The sequence below is a fragment of the Giraffa tippelskirchi genome, chromosome 1 (assembly GCF_054371585.1).
Source record: "Giraffa tippelskirchi isolate mGirTip1 chromosome 1, T2T-mGirTip1v1.2.pri, whole genome shotgun sequence".
In the NCBI taxonomy this organism is placed as follows: Eukaryota; Metazoa; Chordata; class Mammalia; order Artiodactyla; family Giraffidae; genus Giraffa; species Giraffa tippelskirchi.
Genome location: NC_137275.1, coordinates 65623676 through 65637533, shown reverse-complemented (window position 1 = coordinate 65637533; position 13858 = coordinate 65623676). Strand labels below are relative to the sequence as shown.

At 41.9% G+C, this 13858-nt stretch overlaps 1 protein-coding gene across 6 annotated transcripts in view; it reads left to right on the top strand.

Moving 5' to 3' along the window:
- Positions 1 to 13858, top strand: part of RBPJ (recombination signal binding protein for immunoglobulin kappa J region) — a 228212-nt gene that overhangs the window by 19169 nt on the left and 195185 nt on the right. The window lies entirely within an intron of this gene.

The window sequence follows — 13858 nt, the reverse complement described above, 5'->3', positions numbered from 1 at the left end:
GGTGAGTGATCACACTATTATGATTATCTTTTAGAGTAGAACCACTTTAGTGCTTTTATCTTGCTGTGTGCCTGAGTTAAAATTTTGTCAAAATCTTGGAGCTTCAGAATGTCTCATGCAACTGATGTGCTTAGTCATTCAGTCGTGTCCAACTCTTTGCAACCCCATGGACTCTAGCCCACCAGGCTCCTCTGTCCATGGGAACTCTCCAGGCAAGAATGCTGGAGTGGGTTGCCATGGCCTTCTCCAGGGGATCTTCCCAACCCAGGGATCGAACTCATGTCTCCCACATTGCAGGCAGATTCTTTACTGTATGAGTCTCCAGGGAAGCCCTAGGCAACTGATGTTTATCATAAAACCTAAGTGTCAAACCAATCAGCCAAATTAGATGTATTTCTTGACTTTTAAAGTGTGACTTTCTTTTTTAATTAAATTAAGTATCTTAATATTCATTTTGGAGGACTTTATAAAAACTACAGTGAAATAAATTATGGAATGCATCACATAAAATAGATTCCTAAAAAGCAGCCAATTTTATGTTGATTAGATTAGATATAATTAATTTTACAACAAGGGTAAAACAGGATAATACTGCTGTTTCTCATTACTTTATTTGCAATAAAATGGCATACTATTTTACTAAAATTATGTTACTTATGGAGCCAGAAATATGACAGAAGGCATAATATCTCTTCCCAAAGCAGGGTAAACATGTGCTCTAACTCTGATGTGTGGCTTGGGGATTAATTAAATAGAAATGATGTTTAAAAATCAGAAATAATTTCATTAATTTCATTAGGCTTCATGCTCAAACTTTTCTGTTTAAATTATAAGAGGAAAACAATATGTATCTGTATACTACTGAAACTAATCAAGTCAGCATGTATCATAATCCAAAGTATTCATACCAGGTAAGAAATCCATCTATACATGATTTTATAAAATCACTTCAAACCACCTCATGGAATAGCATACACAATATATGAAAAACACTATCTAAAATTTCTATCTGCAGGTTTTATGCAATGTATCATGGAAATCTTGGCAGTTCCAGAAAATATTCCAGCTGCATCTATTAAGAGGGTCATTAATTGGCCTATACAGCTCAACTGTTATCAGGCATGTTCTTTTCTAGCTAATTACAATTCCTAGGGATGAAAATCAGACTTTTCTTAAACACACAAATTCTCCCAACACACACACACACACACACACACACACTTTGCCATTAATAATTAAATTCAACCACAGGAAAAAAAAGGATTATAGGATATTCATCCATCAGATAATAATGGACATTATTTTAATGAGCACTTACTATGTGCTGCTCACTGTTCAAAGTTATTGATATATACTAGCACTTAATTGGTCTTTACAGCAACCTTGTGAAGTGAGTCTGATTGACATTTCCATTACCAGATGAGGAAATGGACACTCAGAGTCCACAGGACTGACAGTTGGGGAAGGCAGTGTGCAAACTCAGGGTGTCTGTCCCCAGAGCTCAGGTTAACTATCACACACACTGCCTCTCTAGCACATGAATCCATTTCAAATTACTTCTGTTCCACAGATAACCATAGTGGAAGGCAAAATAAAGACATTCCCTCCCAGAGATGTCCATGCCTTAGTCTCCAGAACCTATGAATATATGGCAGAAGGGACTTTGGAGGTGTGATTAAGTTAACGATCCTGAGGTGACAAGAATGCCCTGGATTATCCAAGTGGGTGAAATATCATCACAAGTGAAAAGGGGAAGCAGAAGAGTGAGAATCAGAGGAGATGTGATGATGGAGTCAGAGGTCAGAGTGATGCAATTGCTGGCTTTGAAAATGGAGGAAGGGTCCACGAGGCAAGGAATATAAACATCATCTAGAAATAGGAAAAGGCAAGAAAACAGATCCTCCCCTATAGCATTCAGAAAGGAGTACAGCCTTGCCAATGTGTGATTTTAGCTACATAAGACCCATCAGACTTCTGACCTCTTGAACTGCAAAATAAAAAATGTGTGTTGTTCAAAGCCTCTAAGTTTGTGGTAAGTTATTACAGTAGCAATAGGAAACTGATACAATCACAAGAAAAATGCACTGATAAGAGGAGGGTATGAGCATTCAAAACCCATTTTATACAAGCTGATTGCAGCAACATGCTTGCTGCCCAAATAAAACCAGGAAATACGTTAGAGCTGCTAAGAAGCAACAAATAAGTTCTTGCTTCCGTATTGAAAATGAAGGTGCCCCTTATCTCAGTTTTGGAATAAGTAAAGATTATCCACAGAGACGCTTTTTCATTTTTACTTTTACAAAATTGACTCTGGTGGTTCTTTGAAATTCGCCCCCCCCCACCATCCCTTTTTTTTTTATTTCTTTCAGTGTCAATTTTTCACTAGAAGGTTTTTTTTTTTTTTTAAACTTTCCCTTTCTGAGCATTTTTCCACTGGGTTTGAGCTCTAACTCTGCCATTTAACTTGATCCAGAACACTGGCATTATTATAATTGCTGGTATAATAAATCATGTAACTATTACTCTGTGTTCAAAGTAAGCACCTTCTTGGCTCTTACATAATTGCTATTTCTGCTGTCAGATGGTCCTCCTGGCACTCAGTTCCATACAGCAGCCAGAGTGAGATTTTTACTCCAGAAATCTGACAGTGTCCTTCTTGTCCTCAAATTCTTTCCATGACTCCTTTCACGCTCAGAATGGAGAGCAGACTAAGTCTTATGACCAGCACTCCTCGTGGTAACCACCCCCTGCCCCATGCCCTGTTGCCCTGCTATCTCACAACCTCACCTGGCATCTCTCTCCTGATCTCTCCTGAGCTCCAGCCCTACCAAGCTATTACTACTACTACTACTACTACTACTACTACTAAGTCGCTTCAGTCGTGTCTGACTCTGTGCGATCCCATAGACGGCAGCCCACCAGGCTCCGCCATCCCTAGGATTCTCCAGGCAAGAATACTGGAGTGGGTTGCCATTTCCTTCTCCAGTGCATGAAAGGGAAAAGTGAAAGTGAAGTCGCTCAGTCGTGTCCGACTCTTAGCGACCCATGGACTGTAGCCTACCAGGCTCCTCCGTCCATGGGATTTTCCAGGCAAGAGTACTGGAGTGGGGTGCCATTGCCTTCTCACCAAGCTATTAGTGCTCCAAAACCCAGCAGGTTCTCTCAAGCCTCCGTAGCCTGCATCTTCTGCTTCCTGTCCCTATGGCAACAGTCACTCCTTTTTGTTGCTCAGTCACTAAGTTCTGTCTGACTTTTTGCCACCCCACGGACTGCAGCATGCCAAGCTTCCCTATCCTTCACTATCTCCCGGAGTTTGCTCAAACTCATGTCCCTTAAGTTGGTGATGCCATCTAACCATCTCATCCTCTGCCGCCCTCTTCTTTTTTGGTCTTCAGTCTTTCCCAACATCAGGGTCTTTTCCACTGAGTCGGCTCTTCGTATCAGGTGGCCAAAGTATTGGAGCTTCAGCTTCAGTATCAGTCCTTCCAATAAATATTTAGGCTTGATTTCCTTTAGGATTGACTGATTTGGCCTCCTTGCTGTCTAAGGGACTCTCAAGACTTCTCCAGAACCACAATTCGAAAGCATCAATTCTTGAGCACTCAGCCTTCCCTATGGTCCACTTCCCTGGTGACTCAGATGTTAAAGCATCTGCCTGCAATGCGGGAGACCCAGGTTTGATCCCCAGGTCGGGAAGATCCCCCAGAGAAGGAAATGGCAACCCACTCCAGTATTCTTGTCTGGAAAATTCCATGGAGAGAGGAGCCTGGTAGGCTACAGTCCATGGGGTTGCAAAGAGTTGGACACAACTGAGTGACTTCACTTTTTTTTCTCTTCTTTCTCACATCCATACATGACTACTGGAAAAACCATAGCTTTGACTACATGGACTCTTGTCGGCAAAGTGAAGTATCTGCTTTCTAATGCTGTCTAGGTTTATCATAATTTTCACTCCCTTTGTCATTCCCTTTTCTATTGGACTAATTTTGTCCTCTCCTTCCCCAGCTCAATGATACATCCAATTATCCCAGTGTCACCAGCAAAGACACAGGTAGCAGTGCTTGATAGACACACAGGTGTGGGCCCAGAACACCCTTCCTGTTATTTTTGAGCTGTGGTTTCCTATGTCATCTATCTCTAATTTCCTAACTGCCTACTGACCTGCACTTTCTGGGGTTTTGACGTTGGCTTTCCTCACTGGACAGCTGACACTCTGATACTCACTCCCATTAGCCAGCCGTCATTTGCAGCCCCAGGTAAGAAACACTTCCAGAGGTTTCAGCCTCAACTTACAGCCACCCCCTACTACACACACACACACACACACACACACACACACACACACACACACACACACAAACACACACACAAACACACACACACACGTTTACTCCAGATGAGGCACTTCATTTCTTTAATTAAAAAAAAAACCTGTAAAGTAGGTACTATTTTGTCCCCATTGACAGATGAGGAAACTAAATCCATTAAGATGAAACAATTTGTTCAAAGCGATACAGCCTTTTAGTGATGCAGCTGTTAGGGCACATCACTTCAAAGAGCTCAGTCAAGCAATTGCCCCAGTACATTTTTCTGATCCTTGTGGACCCCACCACCACCACCACCACATTTCGAAGTACTTCTCTAAGCTGTCAAAGTTATCTTTGCATTTAGTTCACTGGATTCTAATTGTGTGGACCTATGTATCTCCCTAGGAGACTTGAGCTACTCAGAGTCAGGAGCATGTCATTCAAACTTGGATACACATGGAACTTCCTTTGTAGTCCAGTGGTTAAGACTCCAAGCTTCCACTGCAGGGGTGCAGGTTCGATCCCTGGTGGGAGATCTAAGGTCCCACATACCTTGCAGTGTGGCCAGAACAAAACAAAAACTTGAGCACACAGAAGAAACACAACAAAAGGTCTAGTTTTGCATATCCTTCAAACTACACTTACGCATGCACCTACCAGGAAGCAAGGTACTAAATTTTAGTGTCCTACTGACCCTCTCAGTTCCAGCTCCTGTACAATTATAAGTTCTCTTTCCGAACTAATTTTTAACTGTCCTATCTGATCAATATTATAAGGTACCTCAAAATCTCTTGGGAAATAGAAGTGGGTTTTATTTATAAGTGAATGTATAGGTAAGAATTTAATTAAATTCCAGAAAAGTAAAGTTTTCATGCTAAGAGAATCTGTAGGGGTCAACTGGTTCACTTCTCCTGCTTTGCAGATAAAAGAACTAAGGTCTATACCAGCCTTGAAACCTGGTCCCTGAATATATACTGTGTTTGACTCACATGACTTATTGAGTCTATGCTTTTTAATTGTGTGCTTAAACACACACACACACACACACACATACATAGAGAAAGGGTTCTGTTGGTTTTGGTTCAATTGAAATACTGAAATATCTGTCAGCCTCTAGGTACAATAACTTGTACGTGAATGGTCATAGCAACATTACTCATAACAGTCCCAAAGTAGAAACAGTTCAAAAGTCCATCAATTAATAAATGGATAAATGAAATGTAGTAGACTACACACTGGAATATTATAAAAGGAATGAAGTTCTGATACATGCTGCAACATGGGTGAAGCTTGAAACATACTAAGTGAAAGAAGCAGGTCACAATAGGCCCTATATTGTATGATTCTGTTTGTATGAAATGTCCTCTATAGGGTCAGAAAGTATATTAGTAGCTGTGTAGGACTGGGGGAAAGCAGGAATGGGGAATGTCTGCTAATAGATATGAGGTTTCCTTTTGGAGTGATGAAAATGTTCTAGAATTGAGTGTGGCAATGGTTGGCACAACTCTGTGAATATAATACTAAAAAAAAAAAAGACCAATGGATCATTTAAAATATATGTATACATATACGTATATGTATGTTGACACGTATATAGCTCTAGAGCAATAGTGAATATCATTAGCTGGTTCTAAACAATGGCTGCCCCCTTTAAACGAAACTTGGTTCCTCCAGTTCTCCACAATCTCCACCTCTTCCCATCCCCAACTCCAAGCTTGCCCACTTCCTTCAACTATGTTCTCTGCTTGGCTTGGATATTTGAGTTTTCAGCTTTTGGTCAAGACTAGTCATGGGATCCCCAAGTTGGAAAAGATGCCACTAGTCTGACCTCCCCACAAAACAAGACAAAAGGAGTCCTTATTCACATCCCAGGTGTCCTCTCCTTGAATGTCACCCTCCGCTTGAACTCTTTCAGGGAGGAGCATTCACTACCTAGTAAGACAACTCACTATTGCTGCTGCCATTGTCATGACCATGAATGACATTTATGACATGATTCAGAAATTCCAAAATGCTTTCTCTTGCTTGACCACAGCAACAAACCTGAGAGCTACTTACTGTCATCCACATTTTACAGGTAAGCACATTGAGAAATTGAGAGATCTGCCCAAGGACGTGTAATTCGAGGTCAGATTTTCTGATGTCAAATTCCATGCCTTTTTAGCATGAATTATTTCAAAACACAATAAAAATGCCAACTCATATAAGAAACATGCAGGTACCCACCCCAGAGATTATGCACTGGCATCAGAGCTCCCATCTCTCTGCACTGTGTCACTGATGTCACAGTATTCTTTATCCGGCACCATGATCTACCATTCTGAAGAGGACCAGATCAGCCCACTGTAGTGTGCAGAATTAAGTGTACAATCCCACCATCATGGAGGGTTATTTTCCCCTTCATTTTAAATGAATATTCATGGGGATTTCCTTGGTTCAAACTAATCATTTGAAGAGAAAGAGGACCCCAAGGAAAGAATGATATAAAAATATTTGATGAATATTCTTAACATCTACCATCTGTAGCAATCTCTCCCTCTCTGTTTTCTAACAACTGGTAACCCTCTTTTCAAAAACCCCACAAGATTGACCCAATTGTTTTGTTATGCTGCAGTATAGCTGTGTCAAGTAAGAGGACTTTAAGGGCAAGGTTGTGGTGAAACCAATGGTTTAGATGTGTTAGAATCTAATAGCAACTGGGGAAACAGCATGAGTCGGGGTGAAGAATCTGGGGAAGCTTTCCTGACTCGACTGTTCATCGGTTGTTACATGTGGTCGTAACCCCAGATCTCCTTTCCATCATCTGTGAAACAAAGATAAGATTGCAGGCTGGACCTCTTTTACTCCTGCCCCAGCCTGGTCTGTTCTGCTCCACCACCCAGCAGAGCTAAGGAAGAATCACCCCATGCCCGGAAATTCAACTCATTTCAGAAGCTGAATGCATTCAGAGGGCTGAGGCACCAGCTCAAGATGAGTCATTTGGCTCAAGGGATGATTATCAGTGGTCCTAGCAACACACCCCACCACCAATAGCCATTTCATTTGATCTCCGTGATGATGCTCAAACCACAGATTTCCTGGGCCTGCATCCTCCCAGGAAATGGAAGCCAAACAGCAGATGATTCATATTTCCTCTAACATAGCAAGACAGAAACTACCTGCTGCAGAAACTGCTACCAATCTTTTGAGGCCCTGGCCTGAGCTGTTCCCTCTACTTCCTTGGCCATTGGGTCTGGAGGCTGCCTGGCCTCTAACTGGCTTCTCTCCAAAGAGAGAGAGGGAGAGAAAGAAATAAGAGAGGAGATGAGAGAGGAGTTGAGCTAACTCCTGTCGTGAGCCAGATCTGACTCCATCAGCCCCTGACTTACACTGTCTCATGTACTTGTACTCACATTGTAAGGCAGATATTAGATGCACATTCACTTATTCATCATTTGTTTCCTCACTAAATGATACACTCCAAGCAGGCAAAGACTTTATTTGGTTATGCGTCCAGTTTCTAGAAATAGGACATAATAATATGTAATAATTATAGATGATGCTTATACTAGATACTGTTCTGAGTGCTTTCACACAACTCAAACAAATGATAATAATAGTAATAAGTAGCATTTACCTTGTACCGGACACTGTTCTACTTTTATACATTAACTCAATTATTTCTCACAACAACCTTACGATGGAAAAACTACTCTCTCCACTTTCTGGATGATGAAACTGACACAGAGAGAAAAAAAAAATTGGCTTGCCTGCTCGCCTACAGCTAAAGATCTACGGAACCAGAAAAATAATTAATTTTTAAAATATTTTTTTAAAAGAGCTATGGAACCAGGATTCAAGTTCAGGCCACCAACCTTTGATTTTTTAACCACGATACCTTTCTTCCTCTCTCCTGATGGATATTCAATAAACATTTGTTGAATGAAAGATCATATCCATGTTACAGATGCAGAAACTCAGCTTCTTGCTAAAGTCCCACAGCTTATAGGACCAGCTCGGGTTCAAATTGAGAACTGTCTGATCACAAACTACTACAACCACAGCCTATAAAATTCTTTAAAAAAAAAAAAATTATGGTAAAATAGACCTAGCCCTTCTCCAGGGTTTCTGAGGTGGCACTAGTGGTAAAGAACTTGCTTATCAATGCAGGAGACATAAGAGAGAAGGGTTCAATCCCTGGGCCAGGAAGATCCCCTGGAGTAGGCAATGCAACCCACTCCAGTATTCTTGTCTGGAAAATTCCATGGACAGAGGAGCCTGGCAGGCTACAGTCAATAGGGTTGCAAAGAGTCAGACATGACCGAAGCAGCTTAGCACATAGCACATATCTAACACAAAACTGTACTATTTTATTGTATTGTAACCAGTTTTAAGTGCACAGCTCCATGGCATTAAGTATATTCACATTGTAGTGTGACCATCATCACCATTCATCTCCAGAACTTCTGCATCTTCTCCAGCTGAAACTCTGTACCATTAAACCCATCTCCCTTCTCCTATAAATTCTCAATGAGGAGAAAGGCAGCCAGGGTTAGACACTGGAATGGAAAATCAGCTGTGTGGAATGATTGGAGAGGAACAGAAAAGAATTCCTACCCTTGAAATTTGCTCTCTTGTTAGTAATTATAAATTCAGACATTCTAATCACTAAGGAATCATTCATTCTTATAGTTTTTAAAGATTTTGAGGCCTTCAAGAGCACAAAGAGAGGATTAGGACATCAAGCTGCTATCAACAGAAGTACATATAGGGATCCAGAGAGGACTCAAAGGGCAGAATGGAAGGCTGGCACCAAGAAACTCCCCTTCCCACTAGCTTGTGCAGACATGGGAGCTGCCCTCTTTTATTTGCTCATCAAGTATGGAGGAGTGCCCACCGTATTTCAGGCGCTGCTGAAGCCCTGGGGGTACGCTGATGAGCATTCACACTGGGGGCCACGGAACGGTAAGCAGTGTGACCCTCTGTGCTCTGGAAGGAAAGGTGCTCAAACTCTGGGAACACACAGGAGGAGTTCGAGCTTTCTTAGGAGAAACAACACATAAGCCATGACCAGAGTAGAGCTTAACTGGATGAAGGAGACTGGGGAAAAGTGGGCAGAGGGCAGCGAGAGTTTTCCAGGGAAAAGGTAACAGTATGTGTAAGATCAGAATGGCAGATATCTAAGTGAGGATGTGCCCACTGATGAAGGAGGTGGACTGAGGCATGACATGGGAAGAACAGAGAGAGAGAAAGAGAGAAGGTTCGAGTGGTGGGTAGGGACCAGATCTGGCCTTGCAAATCTAATGAAAGAATACAGACTTTGTCCTGACAGCAAGGATATTAAGCTGGAAGGAGGCATAATCAGATTTGCATATCAGAAAATGTGGGAGATGAAAGGAAGGAGGGACAGAACTGAGAATAGGAATCCTCGGTAGGAGGTGACTGTGTAAATCAGGCCAGAGATGAGTGTTCTCTGAACCAGGACAGTGACCGTGGTGGAGATGCAGACGGTGGACGTGTTCAAGAGTGACTGTGGAAGAACTATCTGGACTCAGCGATTGCAGGGAGGCGGGGAAGAGACGTGTCACAAACAATGCCTGGGTTTCTAGTGTGGATCAGTGAGTCGGTGGTGGTTACATTCACTCATTCACTGAGATAAGGGGGCTGCTTTGAGGAAGGGGGAGTTAATCAGTTCCATTTTGGATGAGTTTTGATTGAAGGTCTTTGAAACACTCAAGAGAAGATATCAAGGAGAATGGGGGAAAGGAACCAAGAGGCCCTGCTGGTGTGATTCTCTCTCCTGGGTATGCCAGGCTCAGACAGGGTGAGGAAAGGATGCTGGCAGACAGGTCAACTGCTAACTAACAGGTACCCACTAACACACACACACACACGCACACACTCTATATGTGTGTGTGTGTGCGTGTGTGTGTGTGTGTATTATACATGTGTGTATATATACATACATATATAATACATACATATGTCAGAATGGAATACAAGACAGTGTTGCTATGCAACAATTCATCTAGGTCAGTTTAAATGTCTAGAGTGAACCTTCATAGGATGGGGAGGCAGGATGCAGGAAATCCCTGGAATGAGCTTAGTAGCTCCATTCTGATGCTGTTCATAAATTTCTTGATCACAGACATTTTATTTCTAATATCAGCAACTCTGGCACAGATTCACACCATTCAAAAACATGCCAAGTGGTTTCTCTTTGGGGTGATGGAAAAGTTCTGGCCTCAGATAGTGATGATATCACACACCTAGGGAACATACTAAAACCCATTGTACACATTTAAAGGTGTATTTTATGGTATGTGAATTATATTGATATCTCAATAAAAAGAATTATTAACAAAGAAAACACACAGACACACCAATCCTGGCCGGTATCATCCGGTTACAGTGGCCCTCCTAACTCTTCTCTTTTGTATGTCTCTGGCTGTGCCAGTGTCCTGTGACTTTTTATTTCAGTAATTGAGGACAGTGCCATCTACCCTCCAGTAGCCTCCACCTCAAGGGCAGAGCCCAAAGACCTGGAAGTAGGTATATTTACTATTGAGGAACTTAAAATGTTGTAAGAAAAGTAGGGTGCTGAATAAAGTTAGTTAAGCCCTTAGAAACACACCATTATGAAATAAAACTTCAAATGAACGAAATATTGTCAACATTTTACTTATCTTTTACTTAAACTTATCTCCTTAGCTTATTTTAGGTGCTGTACTTAATGCTTTACAGACATACTTTAATCATCATAGTGACTCCTTGAAAAAGGTAGTATATCATACCATGAAGAAACTGAGGCATAGAAAGATGACCAGCTTCACCAAGGTCCACAGCTAATGGCAGAGCCCAGAACCCAGGCAATGGATCCCAGTGTCCACTGTACTGTCTCCTCCCAAATAATAGGTGCCCAGCAATATCTATATTCTCCTCATCTACAGTCTCAGCCTAGACCTTGTTTCATCTCATAAGCCTCCTTGAATCCTTGATTAAGTGCCTCTCCTCTATGGCTCTCTAGTACCTGTATTTCTCTTCTTGCATTATTTATCACCCTAGGCCATAACTGCCTATTTACTTTTCAACTGTAAGTGCTGTGAGGGCAGGAATCACAGCCATCTTGTTCTCTGATCTGTTCCCAAGGCCTAGCATATGGATGATTTTCCAAAATGAAACTGAATAAATGAATGGATTCCATGTACCAACTTTTAAGAGACTTTTCAGAATCTTTCTACTCTGCAATTTCCAAAAATGTTTGGAGATTCATTTTCATGTGTTGCAGATAATTCACATAATATAAGTCTCCCCTCCCCCAGTGGTTTCTCTCTCCAAATGTTCAGTGCTTTATATTTTGTAACTGAGACTTGTTGACTATTTTTTGCCTCTAGGGTCTGTCTTCCTGGTTTTAATTGCGGTCCCAAACTTGTGGCGTAATTGGAATATTGAAGATGGAAAAAAGATGGTGTAACTTTTACTTAACTGGGTGTGACATAGCTGAGTAGATATTTCTTAATCCCTCTCTGGTACTCAAGGTTAAAGAGCTTTAGCTCTATTATATGAGCTTTGTGCCCAAAACATGTCATAGACCTCCCATTACAAGTGTCTCCATACCCCTGCCCAGGAGGGCATTACTGTGACTCCAAGGACCAGGTGGTCTTTTTCCTCATTTACCATGTATTACTCCTACAGTTTCTCTAAAAACCTCCACCCTTCTCTAGCTTTACCTCTGCTTCCCATTTCTACCCGCAATAGGCATGACCCAGAATTCACAGTCTCTGGGAACCAAAGGGACATTGAAGTAACCTCAAAGCAAAAGGTGTAGACATTCTGTAACATCCTAGAGAACAAAAATAAATGCTACATTTCTTTAATGCTCTAAAGCAAATTAAACCTTTATCGTGCCCTGCATTCAAAAGGAGCAAGAGTTGACAAATCCCAGGAATTTTCCATAATTGATCCTTGCCCTCTGCATTATGGGGCTTTCTAAGTGGCACAGTGGTAAGGAATCTGCCTGCCAATGTAGGAGACACAGGAGACATGGGTTCAATTCCCTGGGTTGGGAAGATCCCCTGGAGAAGAAAATGGTGATCTACTCCAGTATTCTTGCCTGGGAAATCCCATGGACAGAGGAGCCTGGCGGGCTACAGTTCATAGGGTCACAAAAGAATCTGAGATGACTTAGCGACTAAAAAGCAACAACAACAACTGTGTATCATACAAGAAACTCGGGGCTTATCCAGATCAGAAATTTCGGGTAAGTCCCTGGTCCTCCATCCACCACTTCAATGATACCCAGGAGCTGCTAATTACAAAATGCCATGGTAATTTTTTCAGTCTTCATCTTCCACCATTCGACATTATTGACTTCTGTGCATGCTGAGTACTCAGTCACTTCAGTTGCATCCAAGTCTTTGCGACCCCATGGACTGTAGCCCACCAGCCTCCTCTATCCATGGGATTCTCCAGGCAAGAATACTAAGGTGGGTTGCCAGGCTCTCCTCCAGGGGATCTTCCCAATTCAGGAATACAACCTGTGTTTCCTGCACTACAGGTACATTCTATACCACTAAAGCCACCTGGAAAGCCACAATTGACTTCTGCCTCTTCCCAAAAAACTTTCTTTCCACTTCTCTGGCAGTGACTTTGTTGGCTCTTCCTCCTCTTTTCTAACTCCAAAATTGGGGTGTCATTCTTAGACCTCTTCTCTATCTTTACTCATTGTGTAGATGAGCTCGTCTGGCCCCATGGCTCTGAATACCATCGTTCCGCACTGATCATTTCCAAAGTGACCTCCAACTTCTCCTCTTAACTCTAGACCCCTATAGCTGTCTGCCTACTTGACTTCTCCACCACAGTGCCAACAAACATTGCAAATCTAACATGGCCAAAACCTGATTACCCCTCTCCCCTCCCAATTCAGGTCAATCCTCATTTTTTCCCATCTGAGTAAAGGCAACGTTGTCGTACTGTTTCCTTAGGCTAAATATCTTGAAGTCATTCTTAACTCCTTCACCTAAATAGATAGTGAGAGAGAGAATTCAATCCACCAACCAATGTGATTGTCATGAAGTTTTTCACCTCCTCCTCTTCTCCCATCTTCATCTAAGTCATCAGCATAGTTCTGTTCGGATCATTGCCATAAAGGGTCTACCTGTTTTGCTTCCATCCTTATCCCCTAAATCGGTTCTTCACAGAGCAGCCAAAGTAATCCTTTTCAATGAAAAATCAGATTACATCACTTCTCTCCTCAAAACTTTCCAGTAGATTCTTATCACCATCAGAGTAAAATCCAAAGCTTTACAATGATCTGCAAGTACCTACATGGTTCTCTCAGCCTGGAATACTCTTTCCCAATACTCACCCAGACCATTCCCTCACCTTCTTTCTGCATTCAAATGCAAACTTAAAGTGGAGCCTTCCCTGAACAGCCTATATATGCATCCCCTAGGCCTGCCTTTTTTTGTGCCCTTGTCAGCTTTATTCTTCTTCATGGCCCTTAGCCTGATTTATCATAAATGTATTTATCTCTGAATTGTCTGTCTCCCTCCTCTGAAGTGTAAGCTCAT